This window comes from Tachyglossus aculeatus, chromosome 14 (genome assembly GCF_015852505.1).
Source record: "Tachyglossus aculeatus isolate mTacAcu1 chromosome 14, mTacAcu1.pri, whole genome shotgun sequence".
NCBI classification, from domain to species: domain Eukaryota; kingdom Metazoa; phylum Chordata; class Mammalia; order Monotremata; family Tachyglossidae; genus Tachyglossus; species Tachyglossus aculeatus.
The window spans coordinates 55,270,357-55,289,947 of NC_052079.1; the positions used below are offsets into that span (position 1 = coordinate 55,270,357).

At 44.1% G+C, this 19,591-nt stretch overlaps 1 non-coding gene across 1 annotated transcript; it reads right to left on the reverse strand.

The window, feature by feature from the left end:
• Positions 1–18,752: 18,752 nt before the first annotated feature.
• Positions 18,753–18,888, reverse strand: LOC119937379. Its single transcript, XR_005454053.1, has one exon. It is a non-coding gene; the product is annotated as a small nucleolar RNA SNORA7 (small nucleolar RNA).
• Between the last annotated feature and the right edge of the window lie 703 nt (positions 18,889–19,591).

Sequence of the window (19,591 nt, forward strand, 5' to 3'; positions counted from 1 at the left end):
AGGTTTTCTCAGAGCTGGCGCTTCAGCCGAGAAAACTTCAGAATGTCAAAGTGCTTTCGGTGAACCGCAAAACTCTCCTTTGGCTTGCTCTCTTCGCTCTTGGCTTTCTGACAACGAGACCATCTGTTTCTGCTGGACTCTGAGTCCTGGGCATTGGACGGTATCATCTCAGGTGGAGAACGGAAAGGAAGAGATGATGACACATGTGGTACTTGGATGCCTAATTCAGCAGAGCAGACCCAAATTGCCCCCATAAAACAATTGCAGTTTATCTTTTAGATGGTGAGTCTTTATAAAATAAACTGATGGCGGTCCCTGAAAGCAGAAGTACTTTACAATCAACCAATCAATCAATGGTATGTATGTTAAGCGCTTAGCAGTGTACTAGTGTGGCTCAGTGGAAAGAGCACGGACTTTGGAGTCTGAGGTCATGGGTTCAAATCCCAGCTCCACCACTTGTCAGCTGTGCAACTTTGGGCAAGTCACTTAACTTCTCCGGGCCTCAGTTACCTCATCTGTAAAATGGGGATTAAGACTGTGAGCACCCCATGGGACAACCTGATCACCTTGTAACCTCCCCAACGCTTAGAACAGTGCTTTGCACATAGTAAGTGCTTAATAAATGTCATCATTAATCCCAGCTCCGCTACTTGTCTGCTGTGTGACCTTGGACAAGTCACTTCACTTCTCTGGGCCTCAATTCCCTCAGCTGTAAAATGGAGACTAACAGTGTGAGCTCCACGTGGGACAGGGACTGTGTTAACCTGATTAACTTGTACCTACCCCAGTGCTTAGAACAGTGCTGGGTACACAGTAAGCACTTAGCAAGTACTATAATTTTCTAGACTGTGAGCCTTTTGTTGGGTAGGGACCATCTCTATATGTTGCTGACTTGTTCTTCCTAAGCGCTTAGTACAGTGCTCTGCACACAGTAAGCACTCAATAAATATGTTTGAATGAATGAATAATTATCACTATTATTACAGCCTAGAGAAGGAGAGGGACATGAAAAGACATTTACAAATAGAGGAAATAGTAGAGCATAAAGTAACATTTCTGCTAGAGTTCGACATAAACATCTAATAGATAGCCATGACGTCCGACTGAGAGTGTCTTAAGACACCATTATCAATCAGTGGTATTTATCAAGCATTTACTGTGTGCAGAACACTGTACTAAGCGCTTGGGAGAGTACAGTACAACAGAATTGGAAGACGATCCCTGTCCACAAAGATTCATTCATTCATTCAATCATATTTATTGAGTACTTACTGTGTGCAGAGTACTGTACTAAATGCTTGGGAAGTACAAGTTGGCAACATATAGAGACGGTCCCTACCCAACAACGGGCTCACAGTCTAGAAGATCTTTCAGTCTACAGGGGAAGACAGACATGAAGGTAGATTAGCGATAGGTTATGTGGGAGAGTAAATACGACTGTTTAAATGCAGGGCAGACAGGATCACCATTCCGACTCAAGTTGAAACTACATGACTCTTCTCAGGTTGTAAAGAGCAAGACCTCAAAGACCTGATCTCAAGTTTCATCTTTTCCACTGGACTACTGGGTGACCTTGGGCAGGTCACTTAACCTCTCCGGATGTGAGTTTCCCCATCTGGAGAATGGAGATAAGATAGTTTGGGAGACCCATGGGGGGATAGAAATTGTGTCTGATCTCATAAACGTGTATCTACCCTGCTGCTTAGCACAGAGTAAGCACTTCCTAACATGATGGAAAGAGCCCGGGCCTGAGAATCAGAGGAACTGGGTTCTATTCTTGGCTCTGCCACTTGCCTGCTGCGAGGCCTTGGGCATGTCACTTCACTTCTCTGTGCTCCAGTTTCCTCGTCTGTAAAATGGGGATTTATTACCAGTTTTCCCCACCCAATAGACCATGAGCCCCATGTGGGACAAACACTGTGTCCACTCTGCTAAACCTGTATCTATCCCAGAAGAGCTTAGGGAGTGCTAAGCGCTTAGTACAGTGCTCTGCACACAGTAAGTGCTCGATAAATATGACTGAAAGAATGAATGAGATAGCTAATCAATCAATCAATCAATCAATGGTATTTATTGAGTGCTTCCTATGTGCGGAGCACGGTTCTAAATGTTTGGGGGAGTACAAGAGAATTAGCAGACACGTTCCCTGGTCAAAATGATCTTACAGTCTAAACAATAATCCATCATTGGTGTTTACTGAGCACTTGCTATGTGCAGAGCACTGTACTAAATACCTGGGAGAGTATAACACAACGGAATTAGCAGTCATCTTCCCTGCTCATAGTGAGCTCAAACGATTAATCTACTCCTTATCTCAGGAGTTTCTGTGGTCTCTTTATACCTATTAATAATGGTATTAAGCACTGACTATGTGCCAAGCACTGTTCTAAGTGCTGGATAGACTTTAAGCTCCTTGTGGACAGGGAATGTGTCTAACAACTCTCCCAAGCACTTAGCATAGTGCTCTGCACACAGTAAGCACTCAATAAATACCATTAACTGATATATTATGAGATAGACTCATTCTCCTGTCTTGCTTAAAGACAGCAGCCTCTAGAGATACTACAATCTGTTACGTTGTACTCTCCCAAGCTCTTAGTACAGTTCTCTGCATATAGTAGATGCCCCCAAAATATCATTGATTGCTGAATTGATTAACCATTGAATGTAAGCTCCTCGTGGGTAGGGAGCACATAGTACAGTGCTCTAAACACAGTAAGTGCTTAATAAATACAGTTGCATGCATATGTCCTTCAACTCTGTTGTACTATCCCAAAGCTTAAGGCTCGAATCCTCATGTATACATTATAGAACAGTGCTTGGCACATAGTAAGTGCTTAACAAATACCATTATTATTATTATATATTATTAATTATTTATATTAATGTCTGTTTCTCCCTCTAGACTGTAAGCTCGTTATGGGCAGGGGACGTACCTCCTAATTCCTTTATATCGTACTTTCCCAAGTGCTTAGTACAGTGCTCAGCACACAGTAAGCGCACAATAAATACCACTGATGATGATGATGATGATGTAGCAGGGAAAAAGCCTGGCCTAATGGAAAGAGCACGGGTTTGGAAAACAGAGGGCATGGGTTCTAATCCCAGCTCCACCATGTGCCTTCTGTCTGACCTTGGGCAAGTCACTTCACTTCTCTGTGCCTCAGTTCCCTCATCTGTAAAATGGGGATCAAGACTGTGAGCCCCATGTGGGACAGGGACTTGATTAACTTGCATCTACCCCAGCGCTTAGAACAGTGCTCAGCCCATAGTAAGCACTTAACCAATTCCACTATTATTATTATTATTATTTAGAACTTCTCTTCCAAATTCCCCATCCCAACACCCACAAACCATGGCTCTGCACCATAGCAGTTTTCAGAGGAAGTGGGTAAATTGAAACAAGATCTCCCATCTGCCTGGGAAATAACCACAGTGGGGAAGGGGATGTAATGGACATGAATAAACCTACAGAGTTGGAAAATAAATGAATTTACCCATCTAGCTCAATCTTCCTCATCATTTCTACTAGACAACCTTTGAGGAAAATGGATCCGTTTGAAACCTAAACAATACCTGACAGTAATTATCGTTTCCATTTCATGCAGTTGCGGATGTCATTCCATGCTCTCATTCATGGGGGTTGGAACTTTTTTGGGATACAGCTGAGTGCCACACACCTCTGACATTTTGAGGGTTGGGTTTCGGGCCCAGGACAATGAAGCGGAATGACATTTAATTACTGATGTGCAGTCATTCCATTCCGTTAATTATGATCTCTGGAGTTTAGTCATCATATGTAATTAACTTTTACTTTCATAAAAGCTTAATGGGCTGCAGAAGCAGCGATGACAATGAACCTCACACTTCAGGATTATTGACAGTATCCAAAATGAATTCCAGAAGGCAATTTTTCTCATTAAGTGCTACTCTTGCCATCTGCTCTTAAGCAAGCTCATCTTTACTTTTTTCTCTCTTTTTACAGCAGGGTGGATTATTATCTCTGATTTTTTTCCCCTGATAGTTGACAGTCACAAGGATGGCAGTTAGAAAGAAAAAACCCAACAAAACAACAACAGAACAATTTAACTCCGGACAAGCAATCATAGTCTATTCAAATAACTCTGACTGACGAGCCCATTTGAAAGCCCGGTTGGATTTTCTTTTTGTTTCCCAATAATTCTTCTTTTAATGGCATCGCGACAATTGCAATTACAAGGAATTTAATTTAGCTTATTTTTATACAGCATCTGGCTGAAAACTAAGAATCGTCTATGGATGGGAATGACTATAACTCTAAAATATGTTTCTTTTTCAGAATGGTGCATTGGGCGGTCAAAAGAGTCAGCATGACACACCAAAAATCTGGGAAACAATCCAAGGGGAAGGAAGCTCGCTCGTGAGAAATAGATCATGAACTAATGCCATCCTGGGGCAGATCCATGGTTCATCCGGGGCTCTGTATCTGAAGTGCTCCCACTAGACTGGAAACTCCTTGAAGGCACGGATCATGTCTACTAACTCTATTGTACTCTCCCAAGCGCTCAGTACAGCACTCTGCACACGGTAGACCAGAAGCTCCTCGAGGGTAGGGATCATGTCTACTCACTTTATCGTACTCTCCCTAATGCTCAGTACTGCATTCAGCACACGGTAGGCTGTAAGCTCCTTGGTGGTGGGTATGTGCCTACCAACTTTATCGTGTTATACTCTTCCAAGTGTTTAGTACAGTGCTCAGGACACAGCATTTGCTCAATAAATACAACTGGTTGATGGATTGAGAGTGGCCCCAGGAAGTTCGGAGGAATTGGGTTCTGGTTACCTTCAGACCCACTTTCATGAACAGGAGTGCATGGCTTAGTGAGAAGCAGCATGACTTAATAGAAAGAGCCCAGGTTGGGGAGTCTGAGGTCTTGAGTTCCAATCCTGACTCCACCACTTGTCTGCTGTGTGACCTTGGGTAAGTCACTTAACTTCTTTGTGTCCCAGTTACCTCATCGGTAAAATGGGGATTAAGACTGTGAGACCCATGTGGGACAACCTGTTTACCTTGTAATAATAATAATAATGATGGTATTTGTTAAGCGCTTACTATGTGCCAAGCACTGTTCTAAGCACTGGGGTGGTTACAGGGTAATCAGGTTGTCCCACATGGGGCTCACAGTCTTAATCCCCATTTTACAGAGGAGGTCACTGAGGCCCAGAGAAGTGAAGGATCTTGCCCAAGGTCACCCAGCAGACAGGTGGCGGAACCGGGATTAGAACCCATGACCTTCTGATTCCCAGGCCTGGGGCCTATGAGTTCGAACAATTGTATTTCAATCGGTGGTATTTATCGAGCGGTCACTGTGTGAAGAGCACTGTACTAAGTGCTTGGGAGAGAACAATAGAGCAGAAGTGATGATTACATTCCTTGTCCACAAGGACCTTACAGTCTAGAGAGGAATTTAAGGTCTAGAAGGGTTTAAAGCCTTCTGGTCAATCCTTAAGCAGACACTGCTTAGCTCTCAGGTTGATCATGATATGAGTTCACGGGTGGTTTTCCTTCTCTGCTATTAATTGACAATCCCATTTCCTTCCAACCTGCTCTAAAGCGTGTTTTAATGGACTTTTTTTTTACATGTACAATCCATTGCCCAAAGAATTACTCTAATAAGGCTTGCAATGACCAATGTAGGATTTAAGGAGTTGGGATTCAACAGATGCTCCAAGACTTAAAAAAAATAAACAAAAAACCCCAGTTTATAGATTGTCAGTACTCTTCCCGAGGAGGTCCAAAAGAGGCGTGATCTAGTGGAAAGAGCAGGGGCCTGGGAGTTAGATGACGTCACTTGCCTTCTGTGTGACCTCAGTTCCCTCATCTGCAGAATGGGGATTCAATTCCTATTCTCTTTCATTCGATCATATTTATTGTGTGCTTACTGTGTGCAGAGCACTGAACTAAGTGCTTAAAATGATGGTATTTGTTAAGCGCTTGCTATGTGCCGAGCACTGTTCTAAGCACTGGGATAGATACAAGGTTATCAGGTTGTCCCACGGGGGGCTCACAGTCTTAATCCCCATTTTACAGATGAGGTAATTGAGGCACAGAGAAGTGAAGTGACTTGCCCAAAGGCACACAGCTGACAAGTGGAGGAGCTGGAATTAGAACTCACAACCTTTGACTCCCAAGCCTGTGCTGTTTCCATTAAGTCACGCTGCTCCTACTTAGTGAGCCCCATGTGGGACTCGATTATCTTGAATCTACCCCAGCATTTATTTAGTGCCTGGCCCATAGTAAGCACTTAATAAATGCCATGATTAATAATAATAATAATAATAATGGTGGCATCTGTTAAGCGCTTATTATGTGCAAAGCACTGTTCTAAGCGCTGGGGGAGATACAAGGTGATCAGGTTGTCCCACGTGGGGCTCACAGTCTTAATCCCCATTTTCCAGATGAGGTAACTGAGGCTCAGAGAAGTTAAGTGACTTGCCCAAGGTCACACAGCAGCATGCAGCAGAGTCAGGATTAGAACCCAGGATTAGTGCTCTTTCCACTGAGCCACGCTGATTATTATTATCTGTCTATAGAAAAGTGTCAAGCTTAGAAGCAGGAGTGGAAGGTCAGCACCATTTCTATACTGGTGAGAACTCCTGTCTCTTAGCCTCCTTTTCGCCCTCACTCATGATGGCCGGGAGGGAGGTGTGAGAAGAAAGCTACTATCATCATCACCTGCATTAATGGAATTTATTGAGTGCCATCTGTATTAAACAATTTGGAGATTACAACAGAATCAAAGTCCAGGACTCAGGTGCAAACACCCCAGTGTTGCAGACAGGCAGATGAAACGTATTTACAGTCATTGGAAGCAGGAGGAAGAACAAAGGTGATGATAACGATGGTGGTATTTGTTAAGCACTTCTTATGTGCCAGGAGCTTGGGGGAGATAATAATAATGATGGTATTTGTTAAGCGCTTACTATGTGCCAAGCACTGTTCTAAGTGCTGAGGTAGATACAAGGTAATCAGGTTGTCCCACATGGGACTCAGTCTTAATCCCCATTTTACAGATGAGGTGACTGAGGCCAAGAGAAATGAAGTGACTTGCCCAAAGTCACACAGCTGACAGTTGGTGGAGCCAGGATTAGAACCCATGACCGCTGACTTCCATGTGGATCACTGTCTAAGAAGGAGGGAGAACAGGTATGGAATCCCCATTTTACAGATGAGGAAAGTGAGGCTCACAGAAGTGAAGTGAGTTGCCCGGGGTCCCACAGCCGGGATTGGAACCCAGGTCCTCTGACTCCCAGGTTGGTGCTTTCTCGACTACATCTTGTTACAGTCCACATTTTCCTTGAAACCTTTCTTCGTGGATTCAGTTGCTTTCTGTTTCTCCGGTTAATCATTATAGTAATAATAATTAAAGTATTTATTAAGCGCATACTCTGTGCCAGGCACTGTTCTAAGCGCTAGGGCAGATACAAGATAGTTGGGTTGGACACAACCCCTGTCCCACACGGGGCTCACAGTCTTAATCCCCATTTTACAGAAGAGGCCCAGAGAAGTGAAGTGACTTGCCCAAAGTCACCCAGCAGACAAGTAGAGAGTCCAAAGTGATTTCCTCAGGTGCAATGGGAACAAGTCACCATCCTCCTTCACTGGTCCGGATTGATTTTTGGACCTGTTTACAACGAGCAGCAACAATCTCTCTCTGCTGGGCTTGTGTTTGTGTGCATAGTACCTCTTCCACACCAGCTTGTGTGTCTGCAGAGAAGACTGGGCTGTGAGTGTGTGTGAACCACCTCTTTCACCCTTGCTTGTGTTTCTCTATAGATATGTGTGTGTGTGTGTGTGTGTGTGTGTGTGTGTACCCAGCACCTCTTACACACCAGCTTGTGTGTCTGCAGAGAAGATTGGGCTGTGAGTGTGTGCGAACCACCTCTTACACCCTTGCTTGTGTTTCTCTATAGATGTGTGTGTGTGTACCTAGCACCTCTTACACACCAGCTTGTGTGTCTGCAGAGAAGATTGGGCTGTGAGTTTGTGTGAACCACCTCTTACACACTTGCTTGTGTTTCTCCATAGATGTGTGTGTGTGTGTGTGTGTGTGTACCTAGCACCTCTTAGACACTTGCCTGCATGCCTCCGAGAAGACCGGGGCATATGTTTGTGCAAAGCACCTCTTACACACTTCCATGAGTACGTGTCACCACACTCCTCAAAAAACTCCAGTGGTTGCCCATCCACTTCTGTATGGAACAAAAACTCCTCACCACTAGCTTTAAAGCTCTCCAGCACCTTGCCCCTTCTTAATAATAATAATAATAATAATAATGTTGGTATTTGTTAAATGCTTACTATGTGCCAAGCACTGTTCTAAACACTGGGGTAGATACAAGGTAATCAGGTTGGCCCACGTGGGGCTCACAGTCTTCATCCCCATTTTACAGATGAGGGAACTGAGGCCCAGAGAAGTTAAGTGACTTGCCCAAGGTCACACAGCTGACAAGCGGCGGAGCTGGGATTAGAACCCATGACCTCTGGCTCCCCAGCCCGGGCTCTTTCCACTGAGCCACACTGCTTCTCCTACCTCACTTCCCTTCTCTCCCTCCTCAACCCAACCCTCACACTTTGCTCCCCTGGTGCTAACCATCTCGCTGGGCCTCCATCTCACCTGTCTCGCCACTCCACCCCTGACCCACGTCCTGCCTGTGGCCCGGAACGCCCTCCCTCCTCAAATCCGACAGACGATCAACTCTCCCCCAACTTCAACGCCTTACCGAAGGTCCATCTCCTCCGAGAGGCCTTCCCAGACTAAGCCCCGCCTTTCCTCATCTCCCACTCCCTTCTGCATTGCTCCCTTTGCTCTTACCCACTCCGAGCCTCACCGCACTTGTGTCCATATCGGTCATTTTATTTATTTGTATTCATCATCATCATCAATCGTATTTATTGAGAGCTTACTATGCACAGAGCACTGTACTAAGCGCTTGGGAAGTACAAATTGGCAACATATAGAGTCCCTACCCAAGAGTGGGCTCACAGTCTAAAAGGGGGAGACAGAGAACAAGACCAAACATACTAACAAAATAAAATAAATAGAATAGATATGTACAAATATGTACAAATAGGTATGTATTAATGCCTGTCTCCCCCCTTCTAGACTGTAAGCTTATTGTGGGCAGGGAATATCACTGTTAATTGTTGTGTTGTACTTTCCCAAGCGCTTCTTAAATTGCTCTGCACACAGTAAGCACTCAATCAATCAATCAATCAATCAATCGTATTTATTGAGCGCTTACTATGTGCAGAGCACTGTACTAAGCGCTTGGGAAGTACAAATTGGCAACACATAGAGACAGTCCCTACCCAACAGTGGGCTCACAGTCTAAAAGGGGGAGACAGAGAACAGAACCAAACATACCAACAAAATAAAATAGGATAGAAATGTACAAGTAAAATAAATAAATAAATAGAGTAATAAATATGTACAACCATATATACATATATACAGGTGCTGTGGGGAAGGGAAGGAGGTAAGATGGGGGGATGGAGAGGGGGACGAGGGGGAGAGGAGGGAAGGGGCTCAGTGTGGGAAGGCCTCCTGGAGGAGGTGAGCTCTCAGCAGGGCCTTGAAGGGAGGAAGAGAGCTAGCTTGGCGGAGGGTCAGAGGGAGGGCATTCCAGGCCCGGGGGATGACGTGGGCCGGGGGTCGACGGCGGGACAGGTGAGAACAAGGCCCGGTGAGGAGATTAGCGGTGGAGGAGCGGAGGTTGCGGGCTGGGCAGTAGAAGGAGAGAAGGGAGGTGAGGTAGGAGGGGGCGAGGTGATGGAGAGCCTTGAAGCCCAGGGTGAGGAGTTTCTGCCTGATGCGCAGATTGATTGGTAGCCACTGGAGATTTTTGAGGAGGGGAGTAATATGCCCAGAGCGTTTCTGGACAAAGACAATCCGGGCAGCAGCATGAAGTATGGATTGAAGTGGAGAGAGACACGAGGATGGGAGATCAGAGAGAAGGCTGGTGCAGTAGTCCAGACGGGATAGGATGAGAGCTTGAATGAGCAGGGTAGCAGTTTGGATGGAGAGGAAAGGGCGGATCTTGGCAATGTTTTGGAGCTGAGACCAGCAGGTTTTGGTGACGGCTTGGATGTGAGGGGTGAATGAGAGAGCGGAGTCGAGGATGACACCAAGGTTGCGGGCTTGTGAGACGGGAAGGATGGTAGTGCCGTCAACAGAGAAAAAAAATAATGATGGTATTTGTTAAGCGCTTACTACGTGCAAAGCACTGTTCTAAGCACTGGGGGGATACAAGGTGATCAGGCTGTCCCATGTGGGGCTCACAGTCTTAATCCCCATTTTACAGATGAGGGAACTGAGGCCCAGAGAAGTGAAGTGACTTGCCCAAAGTCACACAGCTGACAACTGGCGGAGCCGGGGTTTGAACCCATGACCTCTGACTCCAAAGCCCGGGCTCTTGCCACTGAGCCACGCTGCTTCTCCAATAAATATAACTGAATGACTGAATGTAAGACTAACGTAGGTTGTGCATAGTACCTCTCATACACTTCCTTGTGTGACTACAAAGAAGACTGGAGTCTGCGTGTATACTTGCCTGCTTATCTCCAGAAAATAATGGGATTTATGTATCTGCATACCTTGTAGACACTTTTTGGATGCCTCCAGAGAAGACTGGGATGTGCATTTGTACATAGCAAAGACTAGGGTGTGAGGATGTGTGTGTGAGTGCATAGCACCTCTTTCACACTTGCTTGTGTGTCTCCATAGAAGATTGGGTTGTGCACAGCCTGTGTCTTTCCAGAGCAGATTGGGGTGTATGTTAGTGCTAAACCATCACCTCCCCACCACCCTCCCCGCTTACATGTCTCCAGAGAAGACAGTTAAGTCTTAAATGGCAAAATCTAAGGTCACAATGAATGGAAAAAACTCCATTAATTATCTCCAGGAGACTCTCTATGCATCACTAACGACCACCCATTTAAAGAGTAGACTCCGTTCCAGAGAACTTTGTGAACGTGAAGAAGAAGAGTGGGAGCTAATTTGTTATCTAGCCTAATTAAAACTGATTGTTTTTCTTTACTGCTACTTACAGCCGATATCTTAATGCTTTGCCCTGGATAAGCAACAATAGTCCTTCTCAGCTCCTACAATAGCATTTAAATTAAACTTGATAGAAGAGCCATCCCGCTTTTCATTTATCTAACTAAACTTCTTAGGTGAAGAATCCGCATCTCTTAATGAAGGCTAATACTTTTTCAGCAATTTCTATGGCCCTTTTGTTGTTAAATAGCTGGTTAAGATTCCACTGAAAGGTGGTTCTTATTTATTCTTGTTTAAAGGTGTTTTTTTCAAGGTTGGTTATCCTCTCTTTCAAAGCCTTTGTTTCTAAGGATGCCTTTTTTCCCATTGTCTCCATCAGATTGGAGGAGGCTTTTATTGTAGTGTCCTAATGGAAAGAGCACAGGCCTGGGAGTCAGAGGACCTGGGTTCTAATTCTGACTTTACCCCTTGTCTGCTGTGTGACCTTGGGCAAGCTGCTTTGCTTCTCTGGGCCTCAGTTCCTTCATCTGCAAAATGGGGACTCAATCCCCATTCTCCCCTCCTACATAGACTGTGAGCCCCAAGTGGGACCCGATTGTCTTTTATCTCCCACAATGCTTAGTGCAGTGCTTGGTGTATAGTAAGCACATAACAAATACCCTAATTATTATTATTATTATTATTATTATTATTATTATTATTATTATTATTAGCCCCTTGTGGGACAAGGAATGTGCCTGATCTGATTACCATTGTTTAGCATGGTGTTTAGCCCATAGTAATCACTGAACAAATACTATTATTATTATTATTATCATCATCGTTATTATTATTATTTTCAGATTTTCTGATTTTTAGGCCTCTGAGGGACAGGAACCATGTCTAATTCCCACCTATATAACTGTAGACTGTGAGCTCATAATGGGCAGGGAATGTGTCTGTTTGCTGTCATATTGTACTCCTCCAAGCGCTTAGTACAGTGCTTTGCAAGCAGTAAGTGCTCAATAAATACAATTGAATGAATGAATATATAGTCTCTCCCAGTGCTTAGTACAGTGCTCTGCACAGTAAGTGCCTAATAAATACGATTATAATTATTAATATTATTATTAATGATATAATAATTAGGCTCAATGCTGGGGCAGGTGGGAGCAGGAGGCGCCATAATCTGGGAGAACGAGCACGGGGCAGAATGTCCGGAGTTGCGAGTTCAGGTCTCAGCTCTGCTACTGCCCTGCTGTGTGACCTTGGACAAGTCACTTAACGTCTCTGGTCCTTAAATTTCCTCACCTATAAAATGGGGATAGGAGACCAGGGCATGGAGACTCGGTCTGTTGGGACTAAGGTCTACCGTCTTTAGGCTTAGTACCTACAAAGTCCTTCATAAACATGGGAAATATTAATATAACATTATGATTTTATGGCAGGTTCCAATTTGCTTGTATCCACCCCAGTGTCCGGCACATAGTAAGCACCTAACAAATACCATAATAATAATTATTACTATTGGTGCTTTGCAGGGAAGTGGGGGAGGGGGCTTGGCAGAGAACCACAGGCCTGAAAATCTCCTCAAAGAAGGAAGCCCAGTTTGGAGAGGAAATCGGAACCTCATTGACCTGAGGGTGGGGAGACACATTCCTTCCGTGGGATCCAGGGAGAAAGGGTTCAAGACACAAAAAATACGAGAGCTGTGTGAATGTTCTGGTAAACTGGGGAGACCACTGCATTATTACCCTGTTTGATAATTGCCCACAGCACCTCTGAACGGTTTTTAAAGTGAAATAATAATAATAATGGTGGTATTTATTAAGTGCTTTTACTATATGCAAAGCACTGTTCTAAGCGCTGGAAGGATGGGCTGGAATTTTTCACAAAGGACAATGTCACCAGGGATAAATTTCGAGTCAATTTCTAGCAAGCCACACCTCTGCTTTTGTGTCTAGTGGAAATCTCCAATTTTTTTTTTAATGGTATTTGTTAAGCGCTTATGACGTGCCAGGTACTGTAGTAAGCGCTGGAGTAGATCCAAGCTAATCAGGTCGGACCCAATCCCTGTCCCACATGGGGCTCTCAATCTTAATCCCCATTTTACAGATGAGGGAACCGAGGCCCAGAGAAGTGAAGTGACTTGCCCAAAGTCACACCGCAGACGAGTGATGGAGTCGTGATTAGACTACATGTGTTGTTTTGTTGTCTGTCTCCCCCTTCTAGACTGTGAGCCCGTTATTGGGCAGGGACCGTCTCTATATGTTGCTGACTTGTACTTCCAAGCACTTAGTACACTGCCCTGCACACAGTAAGCGCGCTCAATAAATATGATTGAATGAATGAATGAATGAACTCTGGTCCTTCTGATTACCAGGCCCAGGCTCTGTTCACTAGGCCTCGCTGCTTCTCAACTGCTTTATCCCTCTCGTTACAAGGGAGTACGCGCTTCAGTGATGACAACCTCCACAGTCATGAGGCTTTTTAAGGTCACACCTCCTCCAGGAGGTCTTCCCTGATTTCACCCTTATTTACCTGGCTCCCTCTCCCTTCTGGGTTGTTAATGCACTTAGAGCTGTGCTTTCACCCCCACAACACGTACGCACGTATCTGTGAATTATCTATTAGAAATCATTTATGTATATTAATGTTTGTCTCCCCCTCTAGATTATAAACTCATGTGGTGGGGAACATATCTGCCAACTCTTATGTCATTCTCCCCCAATCGCTTAGTATAGTGATCTGCACACAGTAAAAGCTCAATAAATACCGTTGATCAATTCATTCATTCCTTCATAGTACCCGATTGGCTTGTATCTACCCCAGCGCTTAGTACAGTGCCTGGCACATAGTAAGCACTTAACAAATACCATTATTATTAATACCATTGAATGAATGAATTGATCAATGGTATTTATTGAGCACTTACTGTGTGCAGAGCACTGTATTAAGCCTTCGGGAGAGTACTGTATGACAGTAACAACTGATTGATTGAATGATTGATCACTGTCTGCTCTATTTTTTCCTCATATTTTTAATTTACTTTACATCTGCCTTCCCAGCTAGATTGTAAACTCCTTGAAAGCAGGGTTCAGATCTACTAATTCTATTAAATTCTCCCAAGATACTATTAATATGTCCTTGATTAGCACAGTTCTTTGATACATAGTAAAGTCTTAATAAATACCATAATAATTTTCAAGCTAAGGAATTCTGGAAGAAAATTCCAGTTATTTCTAAAGGCATATCTAGAACTAAGATTTTTAGATGCTTCCGACTAAAACTAAAGAGGACAGGCCAACCTCCAAAGAAATGACTTTTTTTCTTAGATGAAGCGTGCTACTTCCTCCGTAAGAAACTCATTAAGAAGAGTTACAATTTTCATGAGATTTTTTTTCTTTTGCTTAATTTCTCCTTGAACTTCCTCGATCTCCTCACTCTATCCCAAACAATTCCAAGTCTTTATTTCCTGGGTTCAATTTCATCCTAGACTGGAAGCCACTTAGCATCATCAACCCCTTCTGCTTTTAACTGGATAAAGGTCAAATAATCAGACATCTGAAAGGCCAGCTCATTTATCATCCTTTGATAAATGTGTCAGGCTATAATCTTTAGCACTAGATGATAGTGCCACACGATGAAAGGTTAATGGATTCAAAGCACTGGATTGATCTCAACAAGCGTGTAATGATGGCTCAGAGCAGAAATTTCTGTGGTGATTCAGTTGTGTGGAAGGATATTTGTGATTTTTCAGTTCTAATTACTAGAGCTGGCGTGGTCGGGAAGCGATGTTGAACAGAGGTCAAGATTGGTCTCTGCAACAAATCACGATTGCTCAGGACTTGCTTGTGTAATCAAAAACAAAACAAAAAAAGAAGAAGCAGCATGGCCTAGTGGATAGAGCATGGGCTTGGGAGTCTAATCTTGTCTCTGCCACTTGCCTGCTGTGTGACCCTGGGCAAGTCACTTCATTTCTCTGGGCCTCAGTGACCTCGTCTGTGCAATGGGAATTAAATCCTACTCCCTTCTACTTAGACTGTGAGCCCCTTGTGGGACAGGGACTGTGTCCAACCTGATTAACTGAAATCTACCTCAGCGCTTAGAGCAGTGCTTGGCAAGTACCGTAATTATTATTATTTAAAAGTAATAATAATAATGGTATTTGTTAAGCACTTACTATGGGCCAGGCATGGTACTAAGCACTGGTACTAAGTGAATAGAGTTGGACACAGTCCCTGTCCCACGTGGGGTTCACAATCTCAATCCCCATTTTACTGATGAGGGAACTGAGGCCCAGAGAAGTAAAGTGACTTGCCTAAGGTCACACCTCAGGCGAGTGGCAGGGCAGAGATTAGAACCCATGCCCCTGGCTCTTTCCACTAAACCACACTGCTTCTCTAATCCTCTGATCCACCCTTGTGAAAATTTCCTGCTAATAGTTCAGTCCATCCCTCCTCCCATCCCATATCGATCAGTCCAACAAGGAAGCCATTTGGAAGAGCGTATCTTCCTCTTCTCTCATCTGCAACATTTCCTTTGGAATACCAACGTTTCCCTTCTCCAAGTGGAATAGGCAACATCCGCTGTTGAGTCATGTTTGTTCGATCAGATTATTGAGTGCTCCCTGGGTGCAGAGCACTGTACTAAGCGCCAGAGAGCCCTGGATAAATACTGTTGATCATTTGGGAGAATACAATACAATAGAATTGATGGAAACTATATCTGCTCTCAAGGAGTTTTTAGCTAGGGGGATATTCCACATTGCCCCTGCATTTCAGTCCTCTTTTGGGGGTCACCAGACCCATTTAAAAATGCACCCCGTTTTCCTGGTGCACAGGGATTGTGTTCTTGCAGAAGCAATCAATTCATCAGTGGTATTTGCTGAGCACTTACTATGGGCAGAGCACTGTACTAAGCGTTTGGGAGACTACAGTACAACAGAATTGGTAGACAAGTCCCCTGTCCACAAGGCACTTCCAGTCTAGTCTACACTCACAATGGTGTACGTTGTCTGGGTCTTATGCCCTGCCGTTGTTTCCTCCGATACGACATCGTGCTGTATCCAGACAGAGGGGTGCTGTGGCAAGAACGTTCTCCAGTTCCGATGTAGCGTTCTATCCAAAGTGCACCTAGCGAAAAAACTTACACTCTGGCAGAATTGGATGCATTACAACAATCACAGCAACGTTGAATGCACTTTCCATTCCAGCGAAAGTCACACCCCAATCAATTCCTTGATGAAAATCCTCCGTCATCTACGTTATTAGAGAATCTTGGATAAGTTCCTCAGCTTCTTTGTGCCTTAGTTTCTTCATCTGTAAAATTTGAATTCAATATCCGTTCTCCCTCTCCCTCAGACTGTTGTCCCTCAGGGATCGAGTCTAAGTAAAGTGCTTGGTACCTAGTTAGGGCCTAACAAATATTGCAATGACTATGGCCTTGCTAATTGACTATGGTTTCTAAGCCTTGTCCAAAATAATTAATTAAATACTTATTTTGTTTTGGTTCACCTGATGAGTGGCAAATTTCACTTTCCATGATTTCCTATGGGAAACAAAACTTATTTGAGCATTCCTTCTCGGGGATTCTATGATCACTGAAACAATTAAGAGCACTGTAAGAGGATATAATAATAATGAATAATTATGGCACTTGCTAAGCGCTTACTATGTGCCAAGTTCTGTTCTAAGTCCTGGGATAGATACAACTTAATCAGGTTGGACACAGTCCCTGTCCCACATGGGGCTCACATTCTTAATCCCCATTTTACAGATGAGGTAACCGAGACTCAGAGACGTGAAGTGACTTGTCCAAGGTCACACAGCAGAGAAGCAGCATGGCTCAATGGAAAGAGCACGGGCTTGGGAGTCAAGGTTATGGGTTCAAATCCCGGCTCTGCCAATTGTCAGCTGTGTGACCTTGGACAAGTCACTTAACTTCTCTGTGCTTCAGTTACCTCATCTGTAAAATGAGGATTAAGACTGTGAGCCCCAAGTGGGACAACCTGATCGCCTTGTATCTGTTCCAGCTCTTAGAACAGTGTTTTGCACATAGTAAGCACTTAACAAATGCCATTATTATTATTATTATGATGATGATGATGATGATGATGTGGCAGAGCTGGGATTAGAACCGAGATCCTTCTGACACCCAAATTTGTGCTCTAATTACTAAGCCACACTGCTTCTCATCTACATAGTAGCTGAGAAGGGGTAAGATGGACAAATTAAAAAACCCTGGGGGTCTGTCCTTCAGGACAAAATTGCCTATCCAATTGAGAACCGCCACTGTTTCAGACTGAACTGGTGGAGGTGGAAAATGGTGAAAATCCCAGCCTCCTCACACCTCCCCAGCTTATAACATGAACCTGGATGACCAGAGTAGGTTCTCGGGGGACTTGGTTGGAAAGAAAGTTTGTAAAAATGGGCATTTTCCCTGCTCCAATGCTTCTTTCTTGCCACCCAATTGGACAGCCGTTTTATTGAAAAGGATTGATGTTATTTTATGTTTCTTCCTTTTCATGAGTAAAGCAATAAACAGAAACTGCCAGGACATGGTATAGATTGTCTTCTCAAGGGTAAAATCATTTCCCTTTGAGGTTTCTCTGACTTTGAGCAGCAAACTTTGTTAGCGACCTGGGCGAATGTCTTGATCAGGTACTGCCGAGGTGGTTGGTCATTTTTTGACAGAAAGTTACTGTGGGTACTGCTTTTTGGAGTCAGGGGAATTGTGTCATGTGACCTTGGGCAAGTCACTTACCCTCTCTGTGCCTCAGTTTCCCTATCTGTAAAATGGAGATGAGACCGGCCCCTTAGACCTACCTCACGTGAGACAGGGACTCTGTCCAATCAACGATTATAATTATTACCACTATTGCTACTTCTTCTACTAGTACTAATGATAACTGTGGTATTTATTATGGAGAAGCAGCATGGCTCAGTGGAAAGACCCCGGGCTTTGGAGTCAGAGGTTATGGGTTCAAATCTCGGCTCCGCCAATTGTCAACTGTGTGACTTTGGGCAAGGTACTTAACTTCTCTGTGCCTCAGTTACCTCATCTGTAAAATGGGGATTAATACTGTGAGCCCCCGTGGGACAACCTGATCACCTTGTAACCTCCCCAGTGGTTAGAACAGTGCTTTGCACATAGTAAGTGCTTAATAAATGCCATTATTATTATTGTTAAGCACTTACTATGTGTCAGGCCCTGTACTGAGGCCTGGTGTGGATACAAGTAAATCGGGTCAGTTAAAGTTCCTGTCCCACACAGTGCTCACAGTCTTAATCCACATTTTACAGTTGGCGTAACTGAAGCGCACAGAAGTGAAGTGACTTGCCCAAGATCACACAGTGGATAAGTGGCAGAGCCAGGATTAGAACCCAGGTCCTACTACTGCTACTATTTCTACTACTGCTAAAAATGAACTACTATTTCTATGGCTATTGCTATTACTACTACTGCTGGTTCTATTACTGCTACTACTACTATTACTAGTTGTTGTTGTTGTTGTCTTATGCAGTCGAATCGTGTCCGACCCATAGCGACGCCATGGACGCATCTCTCCCAGAATCCCCACTTCCATCTGCAGTCGTTCTGGGAGTGGATCCATAGAGTTTTCTTGGTCAAAATACGGAAAGCGTTTACCGCTGCCTCCTTCCATGCAGTAAACCTGAGTCTCCATCTTTAACTCTCTCCCGTGCTGCTATTGCCCAGCATGGGAGAGTTTTGACTCATAGCAGATTGTCTTCCACTCACTAGCCACTGGCCAAGCTAGGAATGGAATGGATATGCCTCTGCTTGACTCTCCCTCCCGTACTTGAGACTGGTAGAGGACTGAAAACTCTCCAGGTGTGACCGAGAGGCAATTACTTCTACTACCTCTACTATTATGAACACCAAAGGCAATTCTCCATATTTAGATTTGTTCATTCATCAGCATTGTCCAAGAGTTTTGTAACTGCCAGGAGTAGCCTCCTGTACTAGCAGGTTCGGGGAAATACGGGAAATTTCAAAACCCGGACTCCGACCTCTTAGAGTTTATAGGCTAATCCTGGCTCTGCCACATGTCTGCTGTGTCACTTCGGGCAAGTCTTCTTAGCTTCTCTGGACCTCAGTTACTTCATCTGGAAAATGGGGATTAAGAGTATGAGCCCTGTGTGGGACAGCGACTGTGTCCAACCTATCTTGCATCTACCCCAGTGCTTAGAACAGTGCTTGGCACATAGTAAGTGCCTAACAAGTACCATAATAATAATAATAGTTATTATTATTAATGTGCAGACCTACATAGATGAGGAGCACAACAGGAGAGATAAACAATGAATGCCAGGGAGAAAATAAATTCCTCCTGTAGTGTCTAGAAATATGTTTTCCGTCCTCAGCACTCTTTTTTTTAGTGGTATTTATTATGTGCTTACAAGGTTCCGGGCACTGTTCTAAACACTGAGGTAGATAGAAACTAATTAGGTCGGACACAGTTTATGTCTAATGCAGAGTTCACTGTCTTAATCCCCATTTTACAGGTGAGGTAACTGAGGCACAGAGAAGTGAAGTGATTTGCCCAAAGT